The sequence below is a fragment of the Ambystoma mexicanum genome, chromosome 2p (assembly GCF_040938575.1).
Source record: "Ambystoma mexicanum isolate Mex_15411 chromosome 2p, UKY_AmexF1_1, whole genome shotgun sequence".
Classification (NCBI taxonomy): domain Eukaryota; kingdom Metazoa; phylum Chordata; class Amphibia; order Caudata; family Ambystomatidae; genus Ambystoma; species Ambystoma mexicanum.
The window spans coordinates 16,594,589-16,612,968 of record NC_090923.1 but is presented as its reverse complement, the minus strand read 5'-3'; the positions used below and the strand labels follow the sequence as shown (position 1 = coordinate 16,612,968).

Genomic DNA, 18,380 nt, shown 5'->3' with positions numbered 1-18,380 from the left:
GTCACTAAGGAGAGGTATTAGGGAACACTTGCTAATGTGTGGAATGTCAGGAAACAGTCCCTAATGAGAGGTGTTGGGGAACAAAGTCACTTAGTAGAAATGTCGGGGAGTACAGTCACTAATCCGAGGAGTTAGGGAGCACAGTCAGTAAGGAGAGGTGTTAAAGGGCACAATCACTAAGGAGAGGAGTTAGAATGCACAGTCACTAAGGAGAAGAGTCGGGGAGCCCTATCACTAACAAGACCTATTAGCAAGCCAAGCCACTAAGAAGATGACTTACGGAGCACAGTCACTAAGAGAACAGTTAGGGGTGACAGTCATCAAGGAGAGGTGTTAGGGAGCACAGTCAATAAGGAGTGGAGTTAGCGAGTGCAGTCACTAAGGAGTGGGGTTAGGGAGCACAGTCACTAATTAGAGGAGTTTCAGGAGCACAATCACTAAGCAGCAGTGTTAAGGAGCATGGACACTAAGGAGAGGAGTTAGGCAACCCTGCGACTAAGAAGACAAGTTAGGCATCCCTGTCACTAAGGGGATGAGATAGGGAGCACATTCACTAAGTAGATGACTTAGAGAATGCAGTCACTAAGGAGAGGTGTCAGGGAGCCCAGTCACTAAGTAGAGCAGTTAGGGAGCACTTTCACTAAGGAGAGGTGTTAGGGAGCATAGCCACTAATGAGTTGAGTGTTGAAAGCACAGTCACTAAGGAGAGGAATTAGGCAGCATAGCCACAAAGAAGAAGAGGTAGGGAGCCCTATCACTAAGACGACCTATTAGCAAGCCAAGGCACTAAGAAGATGTGCTAGGTAGCACATTCACTAAGAAGATGAGTTACGGAGTACAGTCACTAAGAGAACAATTTGGGTGCACAATCACTAAGGGGAGAATTGTGGTGGCCATGGGTGCACAGTCACTAAGGAGAGAATTGTGGTGGCCAGAATCAATAAGTATAGGAATTTCGGGAGACTAGTGACTAAGCAGAAGAGTTACGGAGCATGGTCCCAAAGGTGATGATTGTCAGGTGCACATTCACTAAGGAGATGACTTAGGGAATGCAGTCACTAAGGAGCGGAGTTAGGGAGCACAGTCACTCAGGAGAAGAGTTAGGTGGCACAGGCACTAAGGAGACGAGTTAGGGAACACAGTCACTAAGTAGGTGAGTTCGTAAAAACAGTCATTAAGGAGAGGAATTCGAGAGGAATACAACCACACAACTGCTCCTCTAACACCACATACATGAGAATGACTGTATATAAAACATTTCCACAAGAGGAAAGAGCAGCAGATGTCTATCTGTGACATGTAGAGGTTGTGATATACCATGGAAGGGTATGCATCAGTATAAAGAGTCACCAGCAAGGGTGGGAGGAGATAAGAAAGTGTTATGAATACATAACGGACAACATGCAAAAAATGTATGAAAGAAACAAGGCTGTTTAAGGATTTGTACACAAGACAAGAGACGGGTGCAACATGACCTGGTGTATTGCTCTTTGTAGACAGTGCTGATACAATTAGGTGGCTGCGGTTTAAACACAAGAAATTGCTGAGGTCTACAGGGCTCGTTGCCTGCGATGCATGACCTTCATCGCCGCCTTTTTCACTTCTTCATTCCTCAGACTATAAATGATTGGGTTTAGCATTGGCGCAAAGACTGTATAAAAGAGTGACGCTAGTTTCTCATGCCCCAGTGAGATGCTGGAAGGTTTAAAATGTGTGGCTGCCCCAGTCCCATAAACATGGCAAGCACCACGAGATGGGCAGAGCAGGTGGAGAAGACCTTCCTCCTGCCCTCCGTGGACGGGATCTTTAGGATGACTCGGATAATGTGGACATAGGACGTGATGATGACCAAGAAGGTGGCCAGTGCAACACTCCCCCCCAATGCAAAGATCACAATCTGGTTGGTCAATGGATCAGCACATGCCAGCTTCTGCAGGTTTGGGATTTCACACACAAAATTGTCAATCTTGTTGTCACCACAGAACGGTAATCGAGCCACCTGCAGGCATAGAATAATGGAGTACAGGAAACTGGCCATCCAAGAAAAGGCCAGCAGCAGGATGCAGCACCTCCTGTTCATGATAACGCTGTAACTCAGAGGAAGGCAGATGGCGACGTAGCGATCATAGCCCATGGCTGTCAGGAGACAAAGTTCTGTGGCAGCAAGGAAAACAAAACCAAAGACCTGTGCTATGCATTCCTGAAACGGGATGTAGTTGGGTTCTACTAGGAGGCCCATCAGCATTCTGGGGACTGTGAAAGAAGCTGAGATAATGTCCAAGAAGGAGATGTTGAACAGAAAGAAGTACATTGGGGTGTGTAGATTGGTGCTGATTACAATCAGTGCAGTGATGAGCAGGTTCCCCAAGAGAGTCAGCAAGTAAACCAGCAGGAAAGCAGCAAACAGGGCATCCTTCACCTCTGAAGGGACGGAGAATCCTAGGAGGATGAAGCCTGTTACCAGGCTCCTGTTTCCCAAGTCCGCCATCGCCAGCGACATCCCTGGAAATAAGTAAAATACAGTGAAAATATAGAGCTCAAAGGACATTGGGAAAAATAATTGATCTTCAGCAGTGACACTTTTCTTCAAGTTGAAGTATACTATGGTTCCTCACCAACTGGGAGTCATTTTAGAGTTCTTTGGATGTGATAGGGGCATCACACACCCTGCAAGGTGCACCTCACTTTATCTGCATTGCTACTCTGTTGCTTGCAGGTTCTTAAGTAGAGGAAGGCAGCTTGATTTTCAAAGAGTTTGATGAAGTGTGCCATGTTCATTCAATAGAGTGAAATAGACGCTTGGAGTGGAGGATCTCGGAGTGAGCCTGTTGGTAGCGTGTTCCTTGGTGCAGAGCTTGAGTTGTCTCAAAGGTGCAATTGGGTCCAAAGCAGTGCATGTGAGGTTCCTGATAGAGGGACATTAGTGTCTGGAAACAGGTGGAGTGCTTGGGGAAGAATCACTAAGGAGAGGAGTTTCGGGGACACAGTCATTATGGAGGTACGTTTTCGGAGCACAGTCACTGAGATTAGGAGTTAGGGTGCACAGCCACTAAGGAGAGGAGTGTCTGAAGCACAGTCACTAAGGACTGGTGTAATGGAGCACAGTCACTAAGGAGAGGAATCTTGGTAGCACCAGCACAGATGAGAGAACTTAGGGAGCACAGTCAGTAAGGAGATGAAGTTGTGTGCTCAGTCACCAAAGAGAGAAGTTAGAGAGCATAGTCACTAAGAAGAAGAGTTATGGAGCACAGATACTAAGGAGGCAGGCCAGGGAGCACAGACTCTAAGGAGAGGAGTATTGGGAGAACAGTCATTAAGGATACAAGTTAGGGAGCACTGTAATGAAGGAAAGGAGTTTGGGAGCTCAGTCACTAAGGAGAGGAGTTAGGATGCACAGTCACTAAGAGAGGCATTAGGGAGCACAGTCACTAAGGAGAAGAGTTGGGAGCCCAATCCCTAACAAGACCTATTAGCAAGCCAAGCCACTAAGAAGATGATATATGGAGCACAGTCACTAAGAGAGAAGTTAGGGGAGACAGTCATCAAGGAGAGTTGTTAGGGAGCACAGTCACTAAGGAGTGGGGTTAGGGAGCACAGTCACTAATTAGAGGAGTTTTAGGAGCACATTTACTAAGCATTTATAATTTTCCTGTCAGTCTTTTCGTCTGCCTCATATTTGCCAAGCATATTCCCTCCCTCATTGAATGGGCTAATCTATTATTAGGTCTGACCCCCAAGGGACTTGCTAGTAGCCTGAATTATGCATCAGATTATTTTAAAGACAACGTTGTAAAATTACCTTTGAAGAAAACTAAGATTTCTGTTTTTGGTTATAGAACAGCTATAAATGGTGCATAGATAATGTGAACATAACTGTGGCTTATTCTTACTTCTACCCGGGAGTTGCGTTCTCAAGCAAGTGTTTGTGCCGCACATCTAACATCAGTTGAAAATCGCCAAAGGACATGTTTGGGAGGGATTAGGATATTTTATCAAAGTTTGGAGGGTTCCGATTTGATAAATGCATTCAAGTGCTGGAGTCTAAGATTTACTCATCCATATTGTATGACCGTGAGATCTGGGGAAGTGTGAGTTGTACCTCCTTGGATCGCATCTTACATATTTGCCCGAGAAAGCTGTTGCGCATTTCATCCAGCACGCCGAGATCTGCCCTAGCGTTGGAGTCTGAGGTACAAAATATTGGTGTCCAGGATGAACGTAGGTTTTTAGAGTATTTCATCAATTACATTTTTCCCATACCGTCAACTCAATATTGGGAATGCGAAGGAAGAATTAGTAAATGCAGTAACATATGTTATTACCCCTAGTATAAGAAGTATTCAGGCTTGTGCAGAAAATGGGGTATTGTTTTTGATAATCTAAAGGGTGGCCGGATTACAAAACGTTATTTGTTTATGAGAGCCAGAAGGAGAGACTTTGCCTGGGTGATACATGCCATGGGAAATGTATGCTCACTCGGCCACTTGTCGTTCGCTCTCTGATGCAAAGACGTACCATTGCAATGATGTGTCTGAACGTTTTACCACTGAGGGCTCAGATGACGTGGCAGTTTAACACAAAGCCTTGTATCTGCGGAAGTGGGGCAGATGACGAGCTAATTCATTTTCTATATATTTGTAGAAATTGTTTAGAAGTGAGATGCCTATGGCTGAGGAGACATTTTCGTATTAGTAATATTAGACATGTCACGGATGCAATTAATTCTGTTTTGTCCTGTCTCGATGCCTGTTTTATGAACAATTTATCAGAATATATCAGGGAGGCTTCCAAACGTATGGTTAAACATGTTAAGTATTTAATAGGTTTTTAATGCATTTTTTAACATGCCTTTTTTTTAACTATGAAGTTACTGTATTTTACTTGGGGTTAATGACTGATAGGGCTCCCTAACATTTTATTTTATTTCATGAATATTTATTTATTTATGTTAGCATTTCTATAGCGCTATGAACCCTCGGGTATCTGAGCCCTGCTTATTATTACCCACTGCTCATTTATTCACCTCAGAAGGAAGAAAGGCTGAGTTTGGCCCTGCCGGGATTGGAACCTGTGTCAGCAGGCTCTCCACAGCTGTCAAAGCAGCACTCTTCTGGCTGTGCTATTAGGCCTTAAAACGGTGAAAACCGAATAAAAGTATTTATGTATCTGCAATCAGACATGAGCTAGGCTTGACATCTCTAAAGGCTTGCATAGATTGGAGAGGTCTCTCTTCAGCTGACTAGAGGCCTGCTTCTACCTCCCTGTGGTACAACACCTGCTAAATGGAGTGATGATTGGTCAGTCGCTCACGTGAGATACGCTGCCTATGCACTGAATCGTGTTCCATGATTTAGCACTGATAAAACTCTTGAAGGATGAGCTGATCATTTCCCCCCATAAAGTAAAGCCTCATGGCTTTAGGAAATAGATGGGATTCGGAATAGGGAGGGACTGCACACCTCTACGCTGAGTGATCATTTTAATATGGACATTAAACGATTCAATGTAATGCAAACCTATTTAATTAGACATCCTTCCAGCAAATGTAGGGGAAGAATATTGATAATAAAATTGAATATGCTATCCACGAAAGATATATTAGGTGCACGAGCGAAACTCCCAAGGGAGGGAAAGTCAATTCCTCTGTTGCAATCAGGAAACAGAAACATTACAGCCCCTGTTATCGGGGTGTGTCTCGTCTTCAATTTCGGGTCTTGATGATGCACTTTGTATTACTGCAATGACATTTTCAAAGTAATCCTTGGATGACCATCTATGAAGCCATTTTATGGTGTAATTGACTACGTAATAGTACATTGTATTTATTTGAAAATGGAAAAAATTAACCTGACAATTTTAGATGTCCTCTTAAATAGATTTTAGGTATCACACTCTAGTCTTCGAAAGCATGTTTTATTGTTAGTTGTTTGTGACCAGATAATATTGTTTGATATTGACGTGATATGTTTGTGGTTATTGGTTATTGCTGCTTTGTGTGAAACTTTGTAAAAACTAAAACACACAATAAATGCAATGTAAGAAAAGTTAGGGGTCACAGTCACTAAGGAGACAGGTTAGGGAGCACAATCAACAAGGAGAGGAGTAATAATGAACACAGTCACTAAGGAGAGGCGTTAGGGAGCACTGTGACTAAGAAGACAAGTTTGGGAGCCCAGTCACTAAGGAGAAGAGTTATGGAGCGCAGTGTAAGGGATGCATGGTATCACAAGTATGACACTGACACAAAAGGTACAATTTGTAAAAAACTTTATTGAAGTTTTAACGGGGTTGGTGAAAATCCTACTTTGCCTTATAGCTAATATGGGAAAAATCCTGACCATCAAATAATAAATAAAACCGTCCTAGTTGTGTCTGTCAAAGAAAAAATGACCTATACTAACAAAACCCTAATGCCTGTCCTTTATCTTGCACAAAAAATGTGAATAGGAGAACATGTCTGCAAAGAAAAGTCAGTGTTCAAATATAAAGAATAAATGTGGCTGAGTCAGTTCTCCTGCCCACGTTGGACAGAGTAAGGTGTTCCCTGTAGACATGATAACATACTCTGGCTCAAGCTCGTAACACAAAGGCATGGATTGAGCCCCGCCTGGCATTCCACGTGAAAGTCTCTCTTTCCTGGTTTCAAAACACAGTCCACCAAAAAGTTCACATCGATCTTTCTCAGTCGGGCTGAAACCTTTCACAGCAAAAGTTCACAACAATATCCCTCAGTCAGGATCAGACCTTTCACAGCAAATGTTCATGTCGGTCTCCCTCAGACGGGCCCAGACATCTCAAAGCAAACAAAACACTTGCAGAGGTTCCATTCTCAAGCTTAATTCACCTCCTTTAGTGGTTCCCTACCACTAACTTATTACACCTTCGGTCTCCCTCACTCAGGCTTGGACCCTTTCCTGATGTCGAAGACTTACAAATGTGCGTGGATTTTTTTTTACAGACCCCCGTAGGACCACTTTGACTTTCCAGATTTCTACTAACACTCCTAAGTTATTTGCCCCAGTGCTTGCTGGTTTAGGTAGTTCACTGTATTATGTACCAAAGTTCAATGTTCACATTTTTACTCTCCACTTTTCTGTGGGTCAATTTAAGTCACCTTGCTTTTACAGTTCATTCACTTTATCGCTACAAACATTTCACCTTTTACAAAGACTTTCGGGTGGGCTACTTCCTTTCGCCGGACCACTCTGCCATTAATCAGTATTGCTGACTTTACAGGTATTGTTACTTCAGGTTCATTTGCAGGTCTGCCTTTCTTCGCGTCTCATCCACACACAGCCTTCAATTGTGCGATATAATGTTGCCACTTCAATCTTTCTTTAGCACACACCGGTCTCTCACGTTGCTTGCTAACTCTCAGGCTGTCTGCATTGTTTTTTTCTTGTCTTTACTGTCTTCCATTTTATGAGTCTAGGTCCAGAACAGGACTGCGAGACTTGTTCTTGTTCTGAAGCCCAGGGATCGTATCTCGCCAGCTCTGAAATCTCTTCACTGGCTCCCTGTGGCTTCAAGGATCGAGGTCAAGACCCTCTGCCTCATCCAGAAGTCTTTCTGGGGCTTGTGACGGCTTTACTTCCAACGTTCTCTTCCAAAACCTCTTCCTTCTGGAGCTCTCTGCTCATCCACCTCCAACTCTCTGAGGCTCAGCCGCTTCTCCAAGTAGAGAAATAGGGGCAGATCTATCTCCTCAGTTGGGGCTTCCCTCTGGAACAGCTTCCCTTCCTCTCTCAAACTTGAGCAGAACTACCTCCGGTTCAGGAAGCAACTCAAGACGTTCCTATTCACTCTCACTTTCTCTCTTCCTCTCCCCTGATGATGCACCTGTCCGCTCTGCGCACTGGTGACCTGGTCTCCATCTGAACTTGGGAGCAGGCTCCTGCATGTCCAGTTTCCCCTGCACTGCCCCTGGGCTCTCCAGCACTAAAGGGTCTGTATCTATAACCCTACAGTCCCTTCTCTCTTCACTCATGAGCCACCCGCTGGCTGCACTTGTGAGTTACCTACACTTCCCCCTTCTACTCCCCCCTGGCACTTCCCCCCTTGCCTCTTCCCTGCACTTGTGTGATCTGAATAAGACAAGGCCTAGTAATATCAGTGTTATGTCCCCCCTTTTGTTTCGGCCCTAGAAACACTTGTGTGCAGGCGCATTATAAATGCCACATTATATCATATCTTCAAGGTTTCTTTGGAGACAACTACTAAACTACTCATAAATCTCAGATCCACCTCGAAACCTTCTATACAAGGAGCTGAGTAATGTTTTTTATTGTATATGGTTTAGATACACACCTTTACAAAAGGGTAAATAAAAGACATAGGGCCTCATTACGACCCGGGCGCTAAGTGAATAACGATGCCGATAAAGGATTACCGGCATCGCTTACCGCTCTGCCCGATTACGAAGCGACAACCCGCTATTAGCGCCACCATACTTTATGGTGCCACAAATAGCGACAGGAGCACAGGCACGCAACCCCTCATGCCGGCAATAGCACTGTGGCGCAAACAGGGGAACATCACGAGTCAGGCGAACATGCAATTAACACCGTAGTGAAGGCCGCAAAGTACCTTACCGCCATGGTGCAATTACCGGCATCACGGACCAGCCGTAAACGGCCATGTGCAGTGTTCCCAACTGCCACAGGTGCACACAATCTGCACAGGTGTAGGCAATACAGACTGAGCCAGCACAAAAGGAGCACACCCCACCCCTTTCCACACCCAGTCACACTCCACAATGATTCCAATACTACTAGCAATGCTGGGACTGGAGGACATGATTGCAGTGGAAGTGCTACAACAACAACAACAACAACAACAGGCAGCACAGAGGAGACGCAGGAGGAGAAGGAGGGCAAGGGAGGGCCAGCAAGCCCCACCTGTGCAGTCAGTGGCACCACGCAGGCAGCCCCCAATCCCTCGCATCAGAGCCAGTCCATTCAACCTAACCCCTGAGCAGATCCACACCCTGTACAGTCTTGACCCGGACACTATCACCAGCATTATCGACATGATACATGACGACATTGTCATCCTGATTGAAACACACACCGCCATCCCACCCCTACTAAAGGTAGTGTCTGTGCTCCACTTCCTGGCTACAGGCACCTACCAGCACACAGTGGGGCACATGTATGGCATTTCACAACCATTATTCTCGCGTGCGCTGAACAAGTGCTTGATGCCCTCCTGAAGCAAACAGGCGACCACATTTACTTACCACGGACTGGACAGGAGATATCAAACACCAAAGTTGGTTTCCATTCACTGGCCTGCATCCCTGGTTGCATTGGCGCCATCGACTGCATCCATGTGGAATTGGTGGTCCCACATGGCATGGAGGTAGTGTACCGCAACCGTAAACTATAACACTCCGTCAACGTGCAAATGGTATGTGACTCAAACAAGATCATCACACATTGTTGTGCCCGATAACCCGGATCAACCCATGATTCAATGGTCCTGCGGAACTCCACAATGCCACGCTACATCGAGCGACATGCAGGGCACAGATCCTGGCTTCTTGGTGTGTTGTCTGTAAGGCTTATGGAAATGCGATGTGGGTAGGTGATTTGGGGAGACATGCACACTTCAACTGGCTGAGTATCGGGGGGTGGATGTAACGCTCACCTGATTCCCGCAGAGGCGCCGGTCTTGACTGGGTGAATGCCGTATCTTCAAAGGTGATGTGTAACACACGGTTGGCTCTTTGGGCTGGACCTCTGTGCACTGTATGTCTGACTCGAAGAGTAAGATGTCTTAGGTAAGTGAACGCCGAGCTCTCCATCTGCCTCGGGGCAGGGTGCCGTAACCAGTTTCTTCACTGGATAAGGGTGCAGGCCTCTTGACCTCAGAGGACTGCTGTCCGTCGTTAACTGCACGAACGGTAAGTTCTGGGCACTTCAAATGTCTTAAAAGTCTTTTGTAATGATATCTCTTGTTTTACAGGGTTCCGGCGATGGCGGATGGTGGGCTGATGAGAGTTGAGGATCGAACCCGCGTTAGGAATAGAAGCGCCTGGAAGCACGTAAGTAAGCGCTTGTAGCCTGCTTCACGATGCGCACTAACTGTCCCTTTTATCTTGCAGGTACAAGTTCGGAGCTTTAGAGAAGCTGAAGGGTGCTGGAATACCCACTGGATTCGGCGTGGGAAGGAGTAATGGCACGTGAGTAATAAAGTTGCCCAATGTCTTTAAACGCACCTTCTTTTGTCTTTCAGATGCGGGATGCAGCGCCGAAGGCCTCCGGAGTGTGCGAAGAGCTGGTAAGCTTTTGTCTTTCAGATGCCGGAATGCAGTGCGAAGACCTCCGGAGCATGCGAAGAGTAGGTAAGCCTTTGTCTTTCAGATGCCGGAATGCAGCGCGAGGCGTTGGTGACAGCCGATGGACCAGGTAAGAGATGCGCTGCCACTGAAGACCGTAGTGCTAACCTGTTCTTTCTTTGTCTTTACAGGTGCTGCTGAAGACTGGATTCCAGGATGGTAAGCCTTTGTTCCCTTAGGCCCAGGATCAGAAGCAGAAGACACGATGAGCGTTCTGCTGCAGAGAATGCAGAATAACGCAAAGCAAGATTCATCCATCGGGTGTGGTTTAAATAGCCTCCTGTAGTGCTTAGGTGTCTCCTTCCACAGCCACGCCTAGGTAAGAAAAGAGTTCCTGCTTTCCAGAAGAGTTCCAGTGTTCTGAACCTAGGGAGTGGCTCCTGCCCCACCCAACAGGAAAAGTAGTCCCAAACAGAAGAGGATCAGGGGTTCAACTGGCAGGTAAGTAAGCAGCATGGTCTGCTGCAGGTAAGTCCACCCAAGCATTATGAGCCCGGCGCTTCCAGCTCTGGGACTGGGCATCTTTATGAGCCTGGTGCCACTGACGCCAGGACAGGGTCCAAAAGGGCCCAATTGGGACTGGCTGGCACTCGGAACCGGGGTTATGGGTCTGCTTCCAAGGGAGTTGGGAAAACCCTGACCTTTTGGAAGCAGAGATCATGACAGGAGGTATTTGTGGAGGGATAGCTGTAGGTATTTTGGACCCAGGCCCCAGAAAGCCTTGTGGACAATGCAGAGGATTGTAATCCTTGCATCCAATGGGAGTCATTGGAGTGATTTCAGAGCTGGTGAGATATGATCGCAGGGCTTGAGGGCAAGGACAAGTCTCGCAGTCCTGTTCTGAATTTTGTTGAAGAGGGAGGAGAGTAGAGGCAGGTAGATTTAGAAAGAGGCTGTCACAATAGACCAACCTAGAGAGAACCAGAGCTTGGGAGACAGTGAGCTTCTGGGGGAAGGAGAGGAAGGGCAGAGTACCTCTGAGGAGGTGTAGTAGGAAGTTTGACTTTTTAGAGACCTCAGAGATGTGGGCGGAGAAGGAAAGTGTGGAGTCAAAGATGACCCCAAGGTTCTTAGCCTCGCAGGTGGGGGTAGGAGGAGAGCCAAGGGAGGACGGCCAGAGAGTATGGGGAAAGGATGGTAAAGGTGTGCCGATGAGGACGATCTCCGTCTTGCTGGCATTCAGACAAAGATCATTGGCGGCACACCAATCTTGATTGGCAGTTAGGCAATCAGAGAGGGAGAGGGAGAGGAGGTGGCAGAGGGCAGCCTGAAAATGAGTTCAGTGTCGTCAGCATACCACTGGAAAATTGAGCACAGGATGGCAATGCAGTGGGCCAGAGTTGCCAGGTATTGGTTGAAAAGCCAGGGCGAGAGGATCAGTGACATTTCTTTAACGTTTCTTTATATGTGTTGCTATTATGAGGTTTGTATATTAATATTACATGTTTTGAAACAATTATGAAGGTAGAACATTGTAAATGAATGTAATGAATTACCAAATGCTTATTTTTTATCAGTAGGGATGATTTTGTAAAGGTTTTAATACATCATATACAATTTTAAAAAATGACAACCTAAGGAAAGGTGTTAAGGAGCACAGTCCCTAAGGAGAGTAGTTAGTGAGCTCTGCCACTAAGGAGAGGAGTTAGGGAGTCCTGTCACTAAGAAGATGAGTTAGGCTCCCAAGTCACTAAGGTGACGATTTAGGGAACATAGTCAATAAGTAGGCGAGTAAGGGAGCACAGTCCCTAAGGAGAGTAGTTAGTGAGCTCTGCCACTAAGGGAAGGAGTAAGGGAGTCCTGTCACTAAGAAGATGAGTTAGGCGCCCGAGTCACTAAGGTGACGATTTAGGGAACATAGTCAATAAGTAGACGAGTTAGGGAGCACAGTCGCTAACGAGAGGAGTTAGGGAGTACAGTCACTCAGGAGTCAAGTTAGTTTTCGATTACATGTGGCTGGAGGATTGGCAATCTACCATCTAACTTGAAATTCTTGAAAACAATTTTTGCAGAGACGAGGGCACGCGTGGTGCATGGGAGTCCCGCGCAGGGCTGTCAGCCAAAGTGAGCTCATTTGTGCAGTCGCGCAGTCTGGCAGGTGCCTGGACGCCCATTTATTGACTTTAAGGACCGTCTTGATTGAATGAGTGACTGTGATAGTCCTTTCTCTTGCCATGTCCTCATTGCTTTGGAGCTGCAAGCACAAGCCCTGTTTAGTGCACACTTATGGTATACGGTTTTTGCAGCCAAATGAAATGCAAGGACACTAACTTCCTGTTTACTGACAAGGGGGCGTCAGCCCATTTAAATCTGATGTCCCATGAGGCCAGGACCAGTGCCGGTGCCGGTGGCAGTGCCAGTGCCCAGTGCCAGTGCTCAGTGCCAACGCCGGTGCCATTGCCAGTTCCAGTGCCGGTGCCAGTGGTGTTAACTTGCTTAATGATTCCACAAGTAAAATACCCCTTCATTTCCCCAGGTCGTGGCGGGGGCAAGCTGGCAGAATGCTCCTGCAAAGGTCACAAATGCGTCCCCACCGCCTCAGTCTGCTTCGATTCTACCTGTAACGCTGAGTAAAGTGGGCAGGGATCTGCACAGTGATTAACCTTCACCTCATGGCTCTGGCACATGGGGGTGGGGGCTTTTGCTCCCTTGAACATGTAGATCCTGAAGACTTGCTTAGTTGCCAGGACAGAGATCTCATCTCAGATTTTTCTATGCTGGCCCCGCTAATTTCAAATGAACGCCAAGCAAGTGTGCCTCTCGCTGGAGTTGTGGGCGTCCTGTCCCCCCTCAAGGGATACCAGGGTGAATGTCATTTTGCACAGGATGACCCCTAAAGAAGTGGTGGAATTCTCCCCCATTCCCTGAAACAAGTCTGGGCAAGATTTGCCAAAATACCAGGAGGCTTGCTATCGGTCAATAGGTAAATCAGATCAAGGACCCCCCTTGGGAATGGGGAGTAGGAACAGATCCAGGGGATCAGCTGCTTGATGCTTTATCATTCCAGGTTCCAGCAAGGATTTTAAACTCCATGGACAAATGGCACGCAGTGATGAAATATGAATTACGGGATATCTGAGCGACCGTAAAAGACTTGGGAAAGGTTTTATCATATCGTGTGGCAACCCCTTGATTAGGTCTTGTGATGGAAGTAACTCATAGTCACAACCATTTCATGGATATTCTAGTTCCAGCAGAGGCTATCTTCCAACAACAGGTTGTGAGGTCCAAGGAAGATGACCGCGTCCCTCAGGATCTCATAAAGGTCAATCATATGGAGCTTGTGCAACATAAATATTCCTGGAGAAAAAACAAGAAACCAACAAGCTAAACAATCTTCCAAGACAAGGTAAAAAGGGCTCAAATACATTCTTGGGCACACTGAAAACTCTACCAGAGTCCGCATCCATGGAGCAGGATGCACCTGGAACGAGACGCCTTTATTGGAAGACAAGTCTGCACCATTGAATAACACAGGTAACGATGAAGAGCCGTCCGCTGTGGCACAAGTTGGGTTACCTGCCAAGGGCTTAAGAGCAAAACAGAAAACTAATAAAAAAAACACTATCACTCCGAATTACAGGCAAAGGTGCTAGTACTCACTTCTTAAAACTCAAGTCTAGATCTGAACCAAGTCTTCAGTCTGTAACGCTCCACCTGGAGGAGTCGGATGAAGACTTGATTAGTCCCATGGGGCATCTAAATAGTGATATGGGCGAAGTCTGTGACCCTGCAACCCCTATTGTCTAAGCGCAGAGCCAACTAACTACAGTTCAATCGCGATTGACGCCCTTAGCGCACTGGTTTATACTGAATCAGCGAAATCTGCCTCGAATGGCAAAAGCCAACCAGATATTCTTATCAACAAGTGCTTGAGGCAAGACCCTACGGCCAAGCCTGCTAAGTCTACAGTGGTAAACTTCACATACCATGGAGTTAGGGAACTCTTTTGATTTCCAATGAGAGCTTCAGCAGAGCTTGGAGAAGGAGTTCCCAATCCCCAAGCAGTGAGTTTGGTAAGAGGGGGAGCTCTACATTACAGTCCCCTAGAAAGACTGATCAGAGTTAATGGCTATTACCCCCAAACAGACAATACATTGTGAGACTCTTCGGAGAAATTCCATGTTTAAAGCTAATTACTAAAGACATTGCCTCAGGAAAGATTCAAACCTGTGTAGCAGGCCATGTTTTTGTACCAAACTGTAGTTGATTGCAGTGAGCCATTTGAGGGAATGCTCTAAATGTATACAAAACAGTATGTATTCTCGAATGCAGAGGCAGTCCAGTGACCTCTCTTATGGTTTATATTATGTTTACATAATACTCCTGTTATTAAAAAAAAGTCTGGCGCTGAATGATCTGAGCTCTTCTCCCTGCATGCCTTTTATATATTTATATTATTCTGCTGTAATTAGCAAAAGTCCAGTGCTGAATTATCTATTTAAATAATACTGTTGTAATTAACAAATGTCCGAACCTGAATCATCAGAGCGCTTCTCCCAGCATGCCTTTTATCTATTTATATTATACTGCTGTAATTAATAAAAGTCCGGCGCTGAATGATCAGAGCACTTCTTCCAGCATGCCTTTTATCTATTTATAGTATACTGCTGTAATTAGCAAAAGTCCAGCGCTGAATGATCAGAGCTCTTCTCCCAGCATGCTTTTATCTAATTATATTGTACTGCTGTAATAAGAAAAAGTCCAGCGCTGAATGATCAGAGCTCTTCTCCCAGCATGCCTTTTGTCTATTTATATTATACTGCTGTAATTAACAAAAGTCCAGCGCTGAGTGATCAGAGAGCTTCTCACAGCATGCCTTTTATCTATTTATATTGTACTGCTGTAAATAGCAAAAGTCCAGCGCTGAATGATCAGAGCTCTTCTCCCAGCATGCCTTTTATCTATTTATATTATACTGCTTTAACTAACAAAATCCAGCGCTGAATGATCAGAGCTCTTCTCCCAGCATGCTTTTTATCTATTTATATTATGCTGCTGTAATTAGCAAAGGTCCAGCGCTGAATGATCAGAGCTCTTCTCCCAAACATGCCTTTTATCCTTTTATCTACTTATATTATGCTGCTGTAATTAGCAATGGTCCAGCGCTGAATGATCAGAGCTCTTCTCCCAGCATGCCTTTTATCTATTTATATTATGCTGCTGTAATTAGCAAAGGTCCCGCGCTGAATGATCAGAGAGCTTCTCTCAGCATGCCTTTTATCTATATATATCATATTGCTGTAATTAACAAAAGTCTGGCGCTGAATGATCTGAGCTCTTCTCCCAGCATGCCTTTATCTATTTATATTATTCAGTAAAAAAAACGTTGTTAAATTGACGTTATGGTTAAGTTGCGCTACTAAAAACCTATGAAATTCAGTAAAAAAATGTTAAAGTACCAAGGACGAGTATACTCGTCCTTTTTACATAGACTTCAATAATAGCCTGGCACTTAAGAGGTTAAAGGAACGTTATGGTTCAAAGTAAAACCGAAAAACCCCTGAAATTCCCTCGTTATGGTAAGCTAAGCAACCATAACTTGTGCCACCACCGTGCATTGCTACGACTAACACCCAGGACATCAAAGATGACATCTCAAATGTCATTCATGACATCATTGATATTCATAAATGTTACATCTGTATATAATCAAAAAATATTATGTGTGTTTTAATTCAGTCCGTTGTGTCTTATTTTCTTTTTAAAAGGCATTGAAGATGTCTGCGGACAGCGTGGGTGTCCGGAATGTCCATCATTAACCAAAATGGGGGTGTCCTGAGTGCACTAAACTTGTCTGTAATGGCCGCAGGCAAGTTGAAACTATTCTAAGAACTCACGCGGTGTCCTGAATGCCCGTAATTAACCAAAATGGAGTTGTCCTGAGGACACTATACCTGTCTGTATGGTCCGCAGGCAAAATTAAACTGTTCTAAGAACACACGTGGTGTCTGGAATGCCTGTAATTAACCAAATGGGGGTGTCCTGAGGACACTAAACTTGTCTGTAATTCTGCAGGCAAGGTGAAACTGTTCTAAGAACATGTGCGGTGTCCGGAGTGTCTGTAATTAACCAAAATGGAGGTGTTCTGAGGACACTATATCTATCCGTAATGTCCACAGGCAAGATGAAACTGCTCTAAGAACACACGTGGTGTCCAGAATGTCCATAATTATCAAAAATGAGGGTGTCTTAAGGACACTAGTCCTGGGCATACTAACTCTAGAACATCTACGCACATGCGCACCACACCCATAAGTCCTACAATCTTTGCGCCTGTCCGTAACTGTCCGTCTCACTTGTGTCACCCTTTTAATTACTTTCAGCCCCGAACACAGTCCATAGAACACCCGCGGCCACGCGCACAGCCATTCCTCTCCATTTGGTGTCCTGCGGACACCCGTCCCCTTCGCGGACGGGTTTGCAACATCATCATGTGACCGCAACCACGCTGAGCGTGTGTCTGAATTGCGGACACTGTTCTGAACCGCGAACATTTTAAAAGTACTTTTTCAGGTAATCACATGTATTCTATAGTAGAAAATCACCATAGCATATGTCCCAGGCAATGACATTCTACATACTTTTTGGAACTTTTTGAGCCTTTCCGCGGACAGTGCGGCTGTCCGTGGAGCGCACAAGCGGACCCCTATAAAAGGCCACACTCCAGAGTTCATCCTCATTGTTCTTCTGGCTATCTGACAGAGCATTGTCTACTTTGGTTGTTAATCTTGGAGAGTTTGCTGCTCTTGCTGCTTTCCATCAGACCTGATGGCATCAATGCTGCCTGCTCCAGCTGGTACTACATCTGTCTCAGCGCCACCCCCACCCCTTCCACCACCATCACCTCCCCAAGGGCCTGAAGAGGGGAACAGGCGTGAGGATGTAGAGGAAGAGGATGAAGAGGATTACGAGGAGCAGGTAGTGGTAGTCCCTACTAGCAGCACTCGCCGTGAGTCTTGGGTGTGGTCGTGGTTTACCATTCAGGGTGGAGTGCCAAAAGCACGTACAAACAAGGTCACCTGCCATAATTTCCACATGGTTTTGGTACGACATCTATGAAGCGACACCTAAGGTCGTTCCACAGTGGGGCCGTTCGCAAGGTTGTACCTTGTGATCAATGTAGTAGGTTGAGTTCCTCGACCACATCCTCCGTTTCTGCTCCTGTCACTACAAGAGACCCGCCTGTGGTACATTGCATCCCTCCAGCTGCCTCACAGGCCATTAACAATGCTGTTGACTCTAACCTTTCAAGGGTCACAATATTGTGTATGTACTACAACGCAGTACTCTGGAGGGGGGAGAGACTTTGGAGTGCTTTCAAGACTACAGTCAAGGAGCATGAGAAGGTCTGCCCACTTCCTAAATAAGGCCCACCCTACATCTTCCTCGCTCCACCTGCCCTTTATTATCCCCGTGATTAGTGTCCCTTCCTTACCCTCCTTACCCCTCCTCTCCTAGTGTGTCTTGTGTAAAACACCCAAAAAATATAAAACAACAAAAATAAAAAAAGGCTCTTTTCAAAGCTGCCTTTCACAGTCTAAAAATAGAAGTAGTAAATAAATTGAGCAGGACCCTGTTCATTTTTTAGAAGTCCGCGGACAGTTCACCGACATCTAAAATTTTGGGGTGCTGCCTTATCAAAATCATTGCACTTTTCTCTGGGAGGAAGTGGTGGCTCTGAAAAGAGCCTTTTGGTAGTGTTTTTTTGTGTTTGAAAAACGTGAAATAGTCAACACCTACTGCAAAATGGATGGCTGTTACTCCAAAAAAGATTGCAATGCATTTTGTACATTTCTCAAAATCTGATTATCAGCATAAGTAGGATGGACTACATCTCTGCGAAAAATGTATGTGCTATGAAACATAATATTTTCATTGTGAAAAAAGGACGTGCCAACATCTCTTAGAAAGACACAAACAGCCCTTTTGACATTGTGCCTCGCTTTCTCCATTTGTGGACCAAATGAAGAAGAATGCAGGCACATTTGTCTCTGCGCAATACGAAAAAGAATTGCTAGGATTTTTGAAACATGTCCAT

At 45.5% G+C, this 18,380-nt stretch overlaps 1 pseudogene; it reads right to left on the bottom strand.

Moving 5' to 3' along the window:
- Positions 1-1,550: 1,550 nt before the first annotated feature.
- On the bottom strand, positions 1,551-2,488 carry LOC138567681 (olfactory receptor 4E2-like; annotated as a pseudogene).
- Positions 2,489-18,380: the final 15,892 nt, after the last annotated feature.